General features: G+C 42.5%; 1 pseudogene; it reads left to right on the top strand.

Annotated features, from left to right (window-relative positions):
• Positions 1–126: 126 nt before the first annotated feature.
• Positions 127–16600, top strand: part of LOC132392198 (sin3 histone deacetylase corepressor complex component SDS3-like) — a 36083-nt pseudogene continuing 19609 nt past the window's right edge.

Raw genomic sequence — 16600 nt, 5'->3', positions numbered from 1 at the left:
GGGAAAGGCCCCTATCGGCGTCTCGGTCTCACGGCAACGGGTGTCGCCTAGCAACGATGAGGTCAGGGTGAGGCTGAGCGGAGGGGGTGGGTGTTTGGGGGGGGTAGGAAAGAGAACCCCTCTGCCTCAATCACCGGCGTCTCCATGGAAACAGGACCCCTGCCCGTCACCGCGGCAACAGCTGGGCCCGGGCCGACCGGCTTCGCTTTCCTTCCGTCCTAGGCACTCGTCCCCTGGATCATGAGATCGTGACAGGCCATTCAGCCCGTTATTAACCTCCTCTTTAAATGTACCCAGCGACCTGCAGCCATCCGTGGCAATGATCTCCACAGATTCACCACCCTGAGACTGTGCCCTCTCGACCCCATTCATCTGCCTTCTCTCAGTAAACTTTGACACCATGACGCCATTACAGCTCGGAGCGTCCCCTGTAACACTCAAAACAGCATGAGCTTTATGCCGCGGTACCGTTTCCCTGATGGTAGCAGCTGGAATAGATTGTGGTTGGGGTCACTCAGGTCCCCAGTGATCCTTTGGGCCCTTTTGTCAGCTTTTGTGTATAATTTTTATAATTCTATCAGATTTCTTTTTTCCTCAGTCCCAAGGTAGTCCAGTATATGATAGCATATAGGTATTTTGACAATAAATTTACTTTAAACTTTGAAATTTTTGAGATCTGATGTATCTGTTTACACTCAGCTCAAATGAACAAAGAGAAAATAGGTTATAGAATAATACAGCACAGTACAGGCCCTTCAGCCCACAATGTAGTGCTGTCCTTTTAACCTACTAAGATCAATCTAACCCTTCCCTGCTACAGAGCCCTCCATTTTTCTATCATCCATGTACCTATGTAAGAGTTTCTTAAATCTCCCCAATTTATCTGCCTTTCCCACCGCCCCTGGACGCATGTTCCACGCATCCATCGCTCTCTGTGTAAAACAACTACATCTGATATCCCTCTATACTTTCCTCCAGTCGTCTTAAAATTTTGCCTCCTGATAACTACTTCTGCTGGGGAAAAGTCTCTGACTGTCCACTCTATCTGTGCACCTTATCACCTTGTACATTGCTATCAAGTCACCTCTCATTTTCTTTCACTTCAAAGAGGAAAAAATCCTAGCTTGCTCAACCTGTCTTCGTAAGACAAACTCTCTAATCCAGGCAAAACCCTGGTAAATCTCCCTGTACACTCTCTAAAGCTTCCACATCCTTCATATAATGATGGAACCAGAGCTGAACACAATACTTTGTGTGGTCTAACCAGAGTTTCATAGAGCTGCAACATTACCTTAGGGCTTTGTAACTTACTCCCCTGACCATTGTCATTGAGACACCGTTTTGAACATTGGAAAAGCCACTGAGAGACCATCTGAACAGTTCCCCGGAGATTCTTGAAGAAGGCAGGGACACCAGATTCAGGTACAGATATTACCCCTAACCATCAGGCCCCCTCTTAGAATTCAGAATCAGATTTATTATCACTGGCATGTGACGTGAAATTTGTTAACTTAGCAGCAGCAGTTCAATGCAATACATAATCTAGCAGAGAGAGAGAAAAAATAATAATGATAAATAAAATAAAACATAATAATAAATAAACTATACCGTATAGCCTACAGTATAATAAGGGACTACTTTATGTTTTAGCAACACGTAGCTGAATGCGCTATTGATCTGTATTGAATGCGTATTGATCTGTATGTGTGTGCCGAGTGTGGTTTCTGCCAGTAAAGAATCATGAACCTCAGCTCCCGTCTCCAGCATTTTTATTAATAGCATTGTTGTGTAGCCAGGACACATACACAACAAATTGGCAACGAGGATAATGAACCTACATCATATCAGAACGCCATGTTTTAATTGATAATGACACTCAGAGGAAGAGCGCAAGGAACGAGACAAGGAGTGGGAGAAGGCAGCAGAGCAAGGCCGTGAGTCTGAAAGGAAGTGGCAGCACAGCCGGAGTCGGGAATGTCGGGAGACCAAGAGACACAGTCGGAGCTGCAGCACGTCCAGGTGAGATCACAGCCGGCGCTGACCCTCAGGGGCTGAGGGTCTGCCTGCCCCAGAAGGGAGATATAAAGGAGCGACACACACACATCTAGACGGAGTGCGCTTGTGGCTCTAGCAAAAAGGACACATGAGTCAAAAAGGAAAATAAGGGGAAAACGGGGCTTAATTAACAAAACAAAGATGGCGATGAATGGAACCATTACAGCATTTGATAGTGGCATTGAAGACTGGGCAACTTACATTGAGAGAGTGGAGTTATATCGTGAGGCTGACGGTGTTGATGATGAAAAGAAAGCCAGCGTCTTACTCAGTGTTATGGGAGCAAAAACATATGCGCTGCTGTGGAGCTTGTTACCCCTGAAAAGCCAGCTGACTAAACATTCAAGCAAACAGTACACACTCTCCATCAGCATTTAAACCCCAAACCACTGGTCATTGCTGAAAGATTTAAATTTCACAATCGGAATCAGAGCAAAAATGAAAGCATTTCTGAATATTGTGCAGATTACCAGAACGTTGTCAATTTGGAGCAATTTTATCGAACAGGTTAGTGTGTGGCACTCACTGTGAAACCACACAGAAGAAGCTCCTGGGTAAAAAAGATCTTATATTAGAGAAGGCGCTGAACATTGTAATTTCAATGGAAACAGCAGCACGGGATACAACAAAAATCTCTGGAATATGTTACAAATAAAATGTCACTGAAGAGAAATGAAGGAAAGAAATGTTACCTTGTGGGAACATTTCACATGACCCTGATGACTGTTGGTTTAAAGACAAAGAATGCAGAAACTGTGGCAAACAGGGCCACACCGGCAGAGTATGCAAAGCTAGTAAACAGCAGAAAAGGGACAAAATACAGAGAAACAAGAAACCCCAGAAAGGAAAACACAACAATGTACACAAAATGAAAGAAGGCAGTTCTGATGAAAACAACACAGACGAAAGTGAATTGTCTTGTCTGCAACTTCACAGCGTGAAAGAGACAGATAATCGAAGAGTAATATGGATCACTCCACAAGTGGCAGGCATGAGACTGAAAATGGAGTTGGACACAGGCTCAGCTTTAACAGTGATCTCTGTACATGACTACAAACGACTGTTTTTACATGTACCTCTGAAATGAACTAAACTTCTACTAAAGACTTACACAGGACAGAAAGTGCGCCCCAAAGGCAAGATTAAAGTGACAGTTACCTACAGAGACAAAACACAGCAGCTGAACCTCTATGTACTGAAAAATGGAGGACCACCATTGCTGGGAGATGAATGGCTCAGGAAAATCCAGTTGGATTGGCACACCATCAAGGCACTAGATGTGTCAACAAAGGAGGGCAGCTCGGCGGGGATGATGTCCGCAGCTCTCCTCTCACCCATTGTCGACTTTTACACCAACGAGGAGGAGCTAGACAATGTCAACAATGAGGACAAACGCAGCATCCTTGGCCACGACTCGGATGAAGATACAGAGGATGCAAGGGAGACAGATATTGCCAATAGGCAGGATGATGAAGACTACCTGGAAGTAAAGGAGCAGATGTACCAGGAGAAATTGACATCTCTCAAAAGACAGCTACAGCAGTTACAGGAAGGCACCTTGCAGGAGTATCAGAAAAGGATGAAGAAGCTAGATCAACCATACAAGGAAAGAATACAAAATGAAGAGCTTTTTCTGCAACTGGAGACAGAACAAATGGAAAGGAAATATATTAAAGAGAAGAAAGCAGCAGTGAAGGAATTTGAAGATAAAAAGATTGAGATAGAAGAAAAGCAAAAGATGATTGAGAATGAGAGGCTAACAATGGAACTCACAGGAGATTCTATGGAGGTAAAGTCAATAATGACTAGGAAACTAAGGAGGAGACCTAATGACCCTGTTCCAATTACCGCCAAAAGATGAAAACCTGCACCTGTGCAGTTAAATTACTTGTTAACAGATGAACAGATAATGGAAGTTCTGCGAACTCTCAATAAGTTTAAATCTCTGAAAAGACCAGCATCTCCATTCAAACAGGACCTTTTGCACAAGGTAAATCTTGAACCAGTCACTTCCTCCATTGAGAATTGTACACTTAATCCTTTGTAGGAAAGTTTCTTTTGCACGTACGTATTTTGAATCCTCAGCCAATGTGTCTTGTTTTTCACAAAGAAGTTGGGAAATAGCATCAAAACAGAGGCTAATTCTGGCAACAAACTGTAAGGTTTCTATTGTATTTTCACACTTGTGCTGAATGTGCACCTGAAAGAATTCTCCCTCTTGAGCCAGGCCGATAGCACTGAGGGTAATCCTTAATATCGGCAAAACCGTACTTTAACAGCAGCTTAAGAACAATGGAATGAACAACAGGATTTCAATCAACTGCTTCATCAAATTGTTACGCACTCGTGATATGACAGTGGTACCCTTGTCACGTGACTGGGATTGAAGCTATACTGGACGAGGTAATGGTCTTGTGATGGTGGAGTGATGTCATTTTCCCGCCAGTAGAGATCATGTGACAGGTTTTTTTTACAGGTTATAAAAGGAAGATCCCAACCTGTTAGGAGGGGCAGTTCGTGGCTGGATTTGCCAAGTTGACTTCATGCCACTGCGTGATTTAATGTGATGATGCAGTTTAGTTGAAGGATGAAGTTTTTATCTAATGCCTAAAGTTTAAAAGGTCATTGCCAGCAGTTTCTTTACAATACTGCTAGTTTGAGAATCAGTGGAGAGTGAAGATCAGAGTTCGGGGGTTAAAGATTGAGGAGAATCTATTTTCGACGGTGAAACGGGTTCGACCTTATTTAATCCTTATTTGAAAGGAATTCGTTGACTGTTCTTGTGTTAATCTCTGTGGGATAGCAGAAGATTGAGGACAGTGTGATAAAGGAAAGGTCAGTGCCTTTAAGCCGTTTTGTTCCGTTTCGTAAATTCTTCGTGGGAAAAGTTCGACGCCGGGGATTGAAGCAAAACGACGTGAAAGAGAATTTAAATCATCTTATAAAATCTCTCCTTTTAAATGGACTGTGAGCATTTTTGAACTTCTGGCAATATTACTTTAAAGAACTGTTTTTGCAACATCACTTTAAGAACTGTTTAAGCTGCCGCACAGCAGCTGATTCCGGTTACGTTAGTGTTTGTTAACATTTGGGGGGTTTGTTTTCAGTGTTTAATAAATGTGTTGTTTGATATAAAAACCCTTGCCTAACTCATATATTTATTGTTGCCGGAATACGTAACATAAATATGGGGGCTTGTCCGGGATTGGATCATTTGAGTTTAAATGCTTGCTGACTTTTGCATCGGTGTTTTGGAAACAGGGAATACTCAGTTCTTTTGTTTGATTGGCTTGTGAGTGGTATTCGGCAATGATGAATGTCAGAAATGACTTCAGGTCTCAGCCAAAGTTGCAGAGTGGTAAACGAGTCTGCAGAGTCGGACCCAACCAGCTCACGCCAGGTTGAGTCCCGTTTAACACTGTTACAGCCTTTTTATACTATAGTTAAGTTTCACACTTATCTCATAGACTCCCACCCCCACTCTGCGCTTCTCAGCGGGTTTCGATTATCTTTGCACCAGACAGCCTCTACTCCCATGTTGCAATATTTCGTTTTCGCAAGTTTGCTTAATCAGCCCTCACCCTTGTGTTGCAAGCTCACTCTGTGTCAGCACATTCTAAATTAACTCCTTCATTACCGTCATCAGCTTGTTCACTTCTCACAATCCACCCTTTTTCTTTTTAGAATGTGCTAGTTATTTCCTTTGTCCCAGGGATTTGGATCGTAATCATAATCTTCCCTCCCTCTTTGGAGCAGCATCTGCACAGGATCTGCCGCCGCTCCCGGTTGCATCACTTGCTTCACAATACTAGTAACTAATCCCCTTAAACAGGGTATGAAGCAGGGAAGGAGGAGGAGTATTATTAATCCAATTCCTAACACCAAGAGGGCAGTGCGCCACCAGCTTCCCCCAAACATCCCATCTAACCAACCCCAGTTTCCCCATGGTTTCCAGGTCTGGACAGGCACATGCGCTAACTTTCGAATTTTGTCAGATATTTTCAACACAGCCTTCCCATTATCATCTATTTTCAGGCAACAGTTAGTCAGATTAAATTTCCCGCATACGCCGCCTTCGGAGGCTAGTACGTAGTCCAGGGCTAGGTGATTCTGATATATTGCAGACCGCATTTGGCTTTGCTGTCAGGCCAGTAACTCTAGGGCTAGGGCAGTTTGATTGGTAATTATTTCTACCACCGCCTGTAATCTAATTATTCGGTTAAGCATATATACAGGCGTCCGGTATCCCCAGGATCCATCCTGGGCCCAAGTGGCTGGTCCGTATGTTCTTTTACAAGGGTGGAGGGGATATCCCACTGACCCCCTTTATTGATACACACCCACCGGTCATCCTGGGGACATCTAGAAACCCCTCCATATATCCCCAACCCATGTCCGCGGGAGTACCCTTTATTATACACTTGATAATAGGGTTTCCCATTTTCCCAGCATTCCTTCCTCTTGTTAGGGTAGTAACATTTATCATTTAGGTGAGAGTGAGACACAAAGGACCCAGGGAAGGTCATCATCCCCACCCTCACCATAGTTCTGCATTTGTCACATCCCCCATCCGTTTCCCTCACAACTGTGATTAAACATAATACAGTCAATATTTTTATAGTCCAGAAAAGGTTCATTCTGCTTTCTTCCTCTTGAGCTTGACTACCAACGGTTGGTCTCCAATAGCACAGGTCCACTCCCCGCTACCTTCTGGTTCCACAGGTCCCTTTATTCGTGAAGCGTGAGTCCACCCTTTTTCTTTTGTTCGGACTGCCGCTTCAGTTGTTAACAACTGAAAGGGCCCTCCCATTGCGGTTGCAGCTTCTCAGGTCTCCAAGTTTTTACCAGAACCCAGTCTCCAGGCTCCACCTGGTGTAGGGCAAAGTCAAGTGGTGGAGTTTGGGCCAATACTCCTTTCCTTCTTAGTTCTGTAAAGGAACGAGACAATACCAGTAAATAGTCCTTTACCCATATATCTCTCCCTTGTAAGGTTGGATACCCTTCCACTTTATTCCAGTACGGGAGTCCAAACAGCATCTCATATGGGGAGATGCCTATGTCCTTGCGGGGAGCAGTTCTAATTCTTAAAAGTGCCAAGGGCAGGCATTTAGTCCACAGCAGTTTGGTTTCCATTACTAGCTTAGTTAACTGGTTCTTTAAAGTGCTATTCATTCTTTCAACCCTTCCTGAGCTCTGGGGATGCCAGGGAGTATGCAAATTCCATTCAATTCCTAATGCATCACATATCAACTGGTGCGTTTTTGAGGTGAAATGGGTCCCCCTGTCAGAGTCTATAGATTCCATTATTCCATATCTAGGGATTATATTTTCAAGAAGTAATCTAGCCACCGTAGGGGCATCAGCCTTGGCTGTGGGATACGCTTCCACCCAGCGGGTGAAATGGTCCACTATTACCAGCAGGTACTTCCATCTCTGCACCTGTGGTAGTTCAGTAAAGTCAATTTGAATCCAGTGAAATGGCCTGAGAGCCAATGGCTGTCCCCCACTGGGCCTGGCTCCCATTACCTTCTTGTTTATCTTCTGACAGGTTGGGCATCCTGCTACTTCTTGTTGTGCTAGGGTATAAATCCCTTTGCATCCAAATACCCGTAATACTGTGTCGCACATTGCTTGCACTCCCCAATGAATTTGTTGGTGCATCCGGTGTAGTATTCCTCTAGTTATCTCTTTATTTAGTACTTGTCTCCCATCAGGAAGCCACCATTTTCCTTCAGTGTCCATGATTGCCCCTATCTGGTTCATGTGATCCAATTCCGGTTGGGTGAATATTGGTGTCTTATTCAACCTTTCTCTCACCGGGATCAGGGTCAGAAGTTGTACTGACTCCTCCACGGCAGCCCTTTTGGCTTCCTCATCGGCTCGGCGGTTTCCTACTGCCTCTGGATCAGACCCCTTCTGGTGTCCGGGGACATGTACTACTGCTATTTCGGTGGGCAAGGACAATGCTTCCAGGGTCAGGTTTATCATTTGTTCATGAGCCAGGCCTTTTCCTCTTGCCGTGATCAAGCCTCTTTCTTTCCATATTTTTCCAAAGGTGTGTACCACTCCATAAGCGTACTTCGAATCAGTGTATATAGTTCCGATTTTTCCTTCTAATCCCGATAGCAGCAAGTCATCCATATACTGCAGCAACTGATTGCCAGGGGAACACTGGAATCCTTCGAGTACTTGTTCCAAAACTTGTCCAAATAAATTGGGGGATTCAGTGAACCCTTGGGGAAGGACTGTCCATCTTAACTGCCGTTTTTGTCCAGTAACGGGATTTTCCCATTCGAACGCAAACATGTCTCGACTTCCTTCTTCCAAGGGACAACTCCAAAAAGCATTCTTCAGGTCCACCACACTAAACCACCCATGATCAGGTGGTATCTTGCTCATTAGCGTGTAAGGATTTGGAACCACGGGATATCGGGTCTGGACCACCGCGTTTAGGCCCCTCAGGTCTTGCACCATCCGGTACGTTCCATCTAGTTTCCTTACTGGAAGGATGGGTGTATTAAAGGGAGACATACATTCCTCCAGTAGTCTGTCCGTGAGTAGTCTTTCAATTACTGGTTGTAATCCTTTCCTTCCTTCCAACGCAATGGGATATTGTTTTCTTCTTATGGGATGACTATTTGCCTGTAGAGTAATCCGTAGGGGAGGAATATTCAGTCCTCCCCGATTCCCTTCCGCATACCAAACCTCTGGCCCAATTTCCTTATTATCTTCTTCCGTTAGTGTAAACAGTTTGACTATTATTCCTCCTTCACTAGGCACCGTTCCAATGCCTAATCTGACTTGTAAGTCTCTTCCTAGTTGGTTAAATCCCGCGGAGGGAAGGAGTAGGAGATCTCTCCTCGTGCTCCTTCCCTTATAGCCTATTTCAACTGACTCCACAAGGGGCACCTGTATTGTTTTTCCTCCTATTCCAGAAACTCCCATCATTTTCGATCCCCTTCGGGTGCCAGGGGGTACTTGTATTATACTCAATCTTTCGGCACCAGAATCTACCATAAAGGTTGTATCTGACCCTTGGGGACCTAATTTTATATTTACCAGGGGTTCCTGTCGGTAGTTTCTCCCCAAGGGCTGGAACCCCCGACCCCCCCCTAATCCTCTTCTTCCATCAGGGCATAGGATCTCACCTCCCGGTGAAATTTGGGGCACTCCCTCTTGAAATGTCCCTCTTCATTGCAATGAAAGCACCGGGAGGCCCTCCTAATGCTTCTCCTTTCTTCAGGTTTCGCTCGTTCCCATCCAGGTTGTTTGTTCTGATACTCGCCGGTGACTTGTCTTACCGTTTGTGCCATAATTTTTGCTGTCTTTTTCTGTTTTTCCTCGTCTCTCCGGACGAAGGCTTATTGAGCTTCTCGCAACAGTTCACTCAGGGGCTTTGTATTCCAATCCTCTATCTTTTCCAATTTTTTTTTCCGAATGTCCGGCCATGCTTTTGACACAAATTCAACCCGAATTAATTGCTGTCCTATCTCCGTCTCAGGATCCACCCCAGCGAACTGCTGTACATTTTTCCCGATTCTGTCCAGGAAATCAGTAGGAGTTTCATCCGGATTTTGGTGATTTCCGAAGGCCTTTGAGAAATTATGACCTTTGGGGACCGCCAATCTGATTCCCTTGATTGTGTACTCCCTGTAATTTCTCATATTTCGCCTCCCTTCGTCCGTTTGCTTATCCCACCTGGGATCATTCAGAGGAAGTTTCTGATCCGCCTGTCCATCATTAGGTCTTTCCCTCTCCCAGACGGCCACTGCCGCTTGTCTAATCATCTGCCTCTCCTGGGCTGAGAACAGAGTTCCCAGTATCGAAAACATTTCCTCCCAGGTGTATGTGTTTGGTCCTAAAAACTGATCCAGTTGTTCGGCTAGTCCCATTGGGTCTTCTAATAGATTCTTCATCTCCTTCTTAAATGCCCTTACCTCTGTGCTGGTTAATGGGACATTTACATACCCCGTTCCCCATCGGGGCCCCCCATCGGTACTTCCCTCAGGGGATTCATTTTTACATCTTCTGTTTCACCTTCCTTCTTCTTTTTCTTCTCAGATCTTGTTTCCGGTTTTCTGGCCTGATCCTGTTTCGATCTTGGCCTTCTTATACCTGCTTCATCCCTCTCCGGATCCTCTCGTTCCTCTTGTTCCGACTCTGCTCCTCCCTCGGCTCCCGCTACGGGAGCCGACGGAGGGACATACGGAGGGGGTAGATTCTCTAAAACCTCCCATTCCTTCCCCTCCCTTGGATTCTTACTTTCCATTTTAAAACTCTTTGTTGCAGCCCCTGGCCAGGGGGCCCAACAAAAAGCATAATCCTTTTCCTCCTGTTTTACCCTGGGTTTTTCATTTACGTAAACGTTTAGTGCTTCAATTACCCAGTCCTCATCCGATCCAAATTTGGGCCACCATACGGCGGTTCCCTTTATAGGTTGTCTTGTCCACCTATCACAGTACTGTACCATTCTTTTCTTCTCTTTTCCCCGTGTCCTGCCATAACCCCAACTTGCAAATATTCGTCCGAGAGGGCTATTTGGAGGCACCCCCAGGTTAGTCCCGGTCTTCTCCACTTCCCTTTTACCTTTGGAAGAGTCCCCTCCCATTTTAATCAAACGTTATCGGACACAATTATATACACCCTTTTGTACTCACCGGGTGCGCTTTGGAGGTACCACCAGGTTAGTCCCGGCCTTCTCCACTTCCTTTTTACCTTTGGAATCCGGACCTCCCTTGTTCGGTCCCTTCCCGTTTACCACTCTGCGCAGCCCGGATCTCACTCGCTCAAGCCGACAAGCAAGGAGCCAGGAGACCGCCGAAATCGGCGGGGTGCACCTTCTCCGGACCTCTCTTCCCGTCTGCTGCAGCCGGAGTGTTGATCCCGGACGAGCCCCCAGGTTGTCAGAAATGACTTCAGGTCTCAGCCAAAGTTGCAGAGTGGTAAACCTTTTATTCACGAGTCTGCAGAGTCGGACCCAACCAGCTCACGCCAGGTTGAGTCCCGTTTAACACTGTTACAGACTTTTTATACTATAGTTAAGTTTCACACTTATCTCATAGACTCCCACCCCCACTCTGCGCTTCTCAGCGGGTTTCGATTATCTTTGCACCAGACAGCCTCTACTCCCATGTTGCAATATTTCGTTTTCGCAAGTTTGCTTAATCAGCCCTCACCCTTGTGTTGCAAGCTCACTCTGTGTCAGCACATTCTAAATTAACTCCTTCATTACTGTCATCAGCTTGTTCACTTCTCACAAAAACCCTTGCCTAACTCATATATTTATTGTTGCCGGAATACGTAAAATAAATATGGGGGCTTGTCCGGGATTGGATCATTTGAGTTTAAATGCTTGCTGACTTTTGCATCAGTGTTTTGGAAACAGGGAATACTCGGTTCTTTTGTTTGATTGGCTTGTGAGTGGTATTCGGCAACGATGAATATTGATGAGTTTCTGGTTTTGCCAGATGCGGAGTTGTTGGCGAAGGCGAAAAAAACTGAGGTGTCTGAGATAGCTCGTAGATTGCAACTTAAAGGTATTTTGCAGACTACATCTAAGGCTGTTATACAGAGGAAAATTGTGTCACACTATGTGGATCCGGGTGTTTTTGATTATTCAATTTTAGAGTTGTTTCCAATAAGTAATCTGGAGATGCAGTTGCAAATAGAACAAATGAAATTGGAGCGTTGTAAATTAGAGGCTGACCAAAAGCAGAGAGAATTTGCATATGCAATGGAGGAATTAAGGTCTGGGAATCAGTCTTCTGGTTCTAAAAAACCGTTTGTTGCTAGTCAAGAAATTAAATTGGTCCCTCCATTTAGTGAAACAGAAGTGGAAAGATATTTTCAACATTTTGAAACTATTGCTCGGATGTCAGAGTGGCCGAAAGATAAATGGTCAGTGTTGTTACAGAGTGTAATTAAAGGCAAAGCACAACAAGTTTACACAGTTTTAACTGCTGCGCAAGCACTTGATTATGATATTGTGAAGATGCATATTCTGAACGCCTACGAATTAATCCCAGAAGCTTATAGGGAAAGATTCAGAAATTTGAAAAAGTCTGTGGATAAAACTTATGTGGAATTTGCCTATGATAAAGCTATGTGTTTTGAGAGATGGGTTTCTTCTAAAAATGTAAATGGGGACTATGATAAATTGAAAGAGCTGATTTTAATGGAGGAATGGAATTTTAATGGAGAAGCATTCCTGTTGAAGTAAGGACCTACTTAAATGAGAGGGATACTGATAAATTGCAGGATTGTGCTAGATTAGCTGATGAGTATGTTTTAATCCATAAGAATAAATTTCCTCAGGGCAGAAATTTTAAGAGGAAAAATAACATGGAGACTCAAGGTAAATCAGAAATTAAATCAGAAATTAATGAGAAAGGTAAGGAGGAAGGAAAACCTATGAAGGAAAGACAGTTTGGTCTTATTTGTAACTATTGTAAGAAGCCTGGCCATGTAATAGCTAACTGTTTCAGATTGAAAAAGAAGGAGAAGGAAGCAGTTCCAGATGCTTGTGTGCAATGTACTGAAGCACCTGTAAAGTTACAGGGTTTGATGAACACAAATGAGGCTTTGTTAGAGTCTGACCAAGTTAAAAAGGGATATGATCATTTTATAGCTGAAGGGTTTGTATCCTTGAAAGAAGGATCTACTCTGGTGCCAATAAAAATCCTTAGGGATACTGGAGCTTCTCAATCACTGATGTTAGACAGTGTGTTGAAGTTTAATGAAGAGTCTGATACTGGTGAGGTAACTTACATAAGAGGTGTTGGGAGTGATTTTATGCCTGTACATTTACATAAAGTAAATTTAAAATCAGGGTTAGTTACAGGATTTGTTGAAGTAGGATTACAGCATAGCTTACCTGTGAAGGGTATTTCTTTATTGTTAGGTAATGACTTAGCAGGTGGAAAAGTTTTTCCTGAAGTGCATTTGTCAATGGAGTCAGAGGAACCAGAGTTGAATTTTAACACAGATTCTTCCTGTGTTGTGACTAGAGCTATGGCTAAAAAGATTGATGCGCAGAATGAGGTTGTTACTCAGGACTGTTCAACTCAGGATTCGAGTTTTGAGGATGTGTCAGAAACTTTCTTACCTTCGTTGTTTGAACAAGATTCTTGGAGTAAGTCTGACTATGAAGATTTATCTCTGTCTCGGAAGGAGATGATAGCAGAGCAGAATAGAGACCCTGAGATTATAAAATTAAGAGAGCAAGCTTTACTAGGTAGTGAAATTGAGAAGGTGCCAGTGGGGTATTACTTGGAAAAAGGAGTGTTGATGAGGAAGTGGAGATCGCCTATAATTCCTGCAAGTGAGGACTGGAATGTTGTTTACCAGGTAGTTGTCCCGAAAGTTTATCAAAATGAGATTTTGACTTTAGCTCATAGTGTGCCTTTAGGTGGACATCAAGGGGTAAGGAAAACTGTGGACAAGATTTTAAAACATTTTTACAGGCCTTGTTTAAGAAAAGATGTGGCGATGTTTTGTAAAACGTGCCATACTTGTCAAATTGTGGGTAAACCAAATCAGGTTACACCAGTAGCTCCATTACAACCTATTCCAGCACTTGGTGAACCATTTTCTAAAGTTATTGTAGATTGTGTTGGTCCATTACCAAAGACAAAAACTGGTTATCAGTATTTGTTGACTATCATGTGTACTTCTTCTAGGTTTCCAGAGGCAGTACCTCTTAGGAATATAAAAGTTAAAACTGTGACAAAGGCTCTTATAAAATTCTTTACTTATTTTGGATTACCTAAGGAGATACAAACTGATCAAGGCAGTAATTTTATGTCTGGATTGTTTCAACAGATAGTTTATAAATTGGGAGCTAAGCAAATCACTTCGTCTGCATACCATCCAGAGTCGCAAGGTGCCTTGGAGAGGTTTCATTCTACCCTCAAGAATATGATTAGGACATTTTGTGTGGAAAATGAAAGTGACTGGGATGAGGGTATAAACTTACTTTTATTTGCAGTAAGGGAATCGGTACAGGAATCTTTAGGTTTTTAGTCCATTTGAACTTGTGTTTGGGCATAGAGTTAGAGGACCTTTAGCTTTATTGAAAGAACAGTGGATTAGTAAGGAAGTACACACTAATTTGTTGAACTATATTTTGAAATTTAAGGACAGGTTACATAAAGCTTGTAGCTTAGCCAAGGAAAATTTAAAGTTGGCTCAGGAGAAAATGAAGACTTGGTATGATAAAGAAGCTAGGATGACGATGTTTAAGCCTGGAGATAAGGTGTTGGTTCTTTTCCCAGTGCAGACAAATCCTTTACAAGCTAGATTTCATGGTCCTTATGAAATTGTTTCTAAAATCAATGATGTGGATTACGTGATAAAAACTCCAGATCGTAGAAGGTCAACACAATTTTGTCATATAAATATGATAAAACCATATTTTGAGAAACAATCTGATACTGTGACTGTTGTGGTTAGTGAGAATGAGTTTGATTTAACTAGGAACATGATAGATGATTCATCTGACTTTCATTCTAAATCCAACATTGTTTCTGTTAGGTTACCAAATTCAACCATTCTGGAAAATATTGATGAGAAATTATCACATTTACAGCTAGAGCAGAAACAATAGATGAAGGAATTAATTTTTAAATATAGGGAGTTGTTTCCAGATGTTCCGAGAAGGACTACTATAGCTTCACATGATGTAGATGTTGGAGATGCCAAACCTATTAAACAACATCCATATAGGATGAACATAGAAAAATGTGAACTTGCTGAGAAAGAAATTGAATATATGTTAGAGAATAATATTATTAGACATTCTAACTCGAATTGGAGTTCGCCATGTGTTATGGTGCCAAAACCAGATGGTAGTATTAGGTTTTGTACGGACTATAGGAAGGTGAGTGCTGTAACGAAAACAGATGCATATCCAATTCCTAGAGTAGATGATTGTGTAGATAAAGTTGGAAAGGCAAAGTTCCTTACAAAGATTGATTTATTGAAAGGGTATTGTTGTGTTCCATTAACAGACAGAGGTAGAGAGATTTCTGCATTTGTAACTCCAACTGGGTTATATGAGTATAATGTTCTTCCATTTGGGATGAACAATGCCCCAGGTACTTTCCAGAGGATGATTAACTCTGTGATTCAGGGATTGAAGGATACTGATGCTTATATTGATGATTTTAGTGACAGGAAATGATACTTGGGAAGCACACATTATTGCGGTGGAGAAATTGTTTGAAAGGCTTTCAAAAGCTAACTTAACTATTAATTTAGCTAAGAGTGAATTTGGACATGCCACTATGGGTTGTTGGTCAAGGTAAGGTAGCTCCTGTTCAGGCAAAAGTTCAGGCAATTTTAGAGATTCCCACTCCAACGGGGAAAAAAACTCTCAGAAGTTTCTTGGGAATGGTAGGATATTATCGGAAATTTTGTACGAATTTTGCTAATGTTGCCCTTCCATTAACTAACCTTCTGCAGAAGAATGTGAAGTTTGTGTGGACAGTGCCTTGTCAAGAAGCATTTGAAAATAATGATATGTCAACAATCTGTGCTTAAGGCACCTGACTTTGAAAAACCTTTTTCATTGGCTGTGGATGCTAGTGATGAGGCTGCAGGAGCAGTATTAATGCAAAGGAATGAGGGTGATGAGGTTGATCATCCAGTAGCTTACTTTTCTAAGAAATTCAATAAGCATCAAAGAAACTATTCGACAATAGAGAAAGAATTGTTATCTCTTGTTTTAGCTTTGGAATATTTTGAGGTATATGTTGGTACAACTCAAAAACCATGTATTGTTTACACTGATCATAATCCGTTAGTTTTTCTGAGTAAGATAAAAAACAAAAATAAAAGATTATTAAATTGGAGTTTGATGTTACAAGAGTACAATATTGTGATAACTCATATTAAAGGTAAAGATAATGTGGTTGCTGATTGTCTATCTCAATGTTGAATGTACAATGCAATTTTTTTTATGGAGTGGTTTTTTTTCAATTGTGACACTCCTACTTTATTGTGAGTTATAAGCTGTTATATAATGGTATTGTATATTATGTATGTTATGAAATTTATACATTTGTTTTTCTTGTAAGCAATTGTTAAAAAATTTTGTTCTTGTCAGACCAAAAAATGTTTTTTTTTGGAGGGAGGTTTTACGTACTCGTGATATGACAGTGGTACCCTTGTCACGTGACTGGGGTTGAAGCTATACTGGACTTGAGGTAATGGTCTTGTGATGGTGGAGTGACATAATTTTCCCGCCAGTAGAGATCACGCGACAGGTTTTTTTTACAGGTTATAAAAGGAAGACCCCACCCTGTGAGGAGGGGCAGTTCGTGGCTGGATTTGCCAAGTTGACTTCATGCCACTGAGTGATTTAATGTGATGATGCAGTTTAGTTGAAGGATGAAGTTTTTATCTAATGCCTAAAGTTTAGAAGGTCATTGCCGGCAGTTTCTTTACAATACTGCTAGTTTGAGAATCAGTGGAGAGTAAAGATCAGAGTTTGGGAGTTAAAGATCGAGGAGAATCTATTTTCGACGGTGAAACGGGTTCAACCTTA

The sequence above is a fragment of the Hypanus sabinus genome, chromosome 4 (genome assembly GCF_030144855.1).
Source record: "Hypanus sabinus isolate sHypSab1 chromosome 4, sHypSab1.hap1, whole genome shotgun sequence".
NCBI classification, from domain to species: domain Eukaryota; kingdom Metazoa; phylum Chordata; class Chondrichthyes; order Myliobatiformes; family Dasyatidae; genus Hypanus; species Hypanus sabinus.
This window is presented reverse-complemented; position numbering and strand designations above follow the sequence as displayed.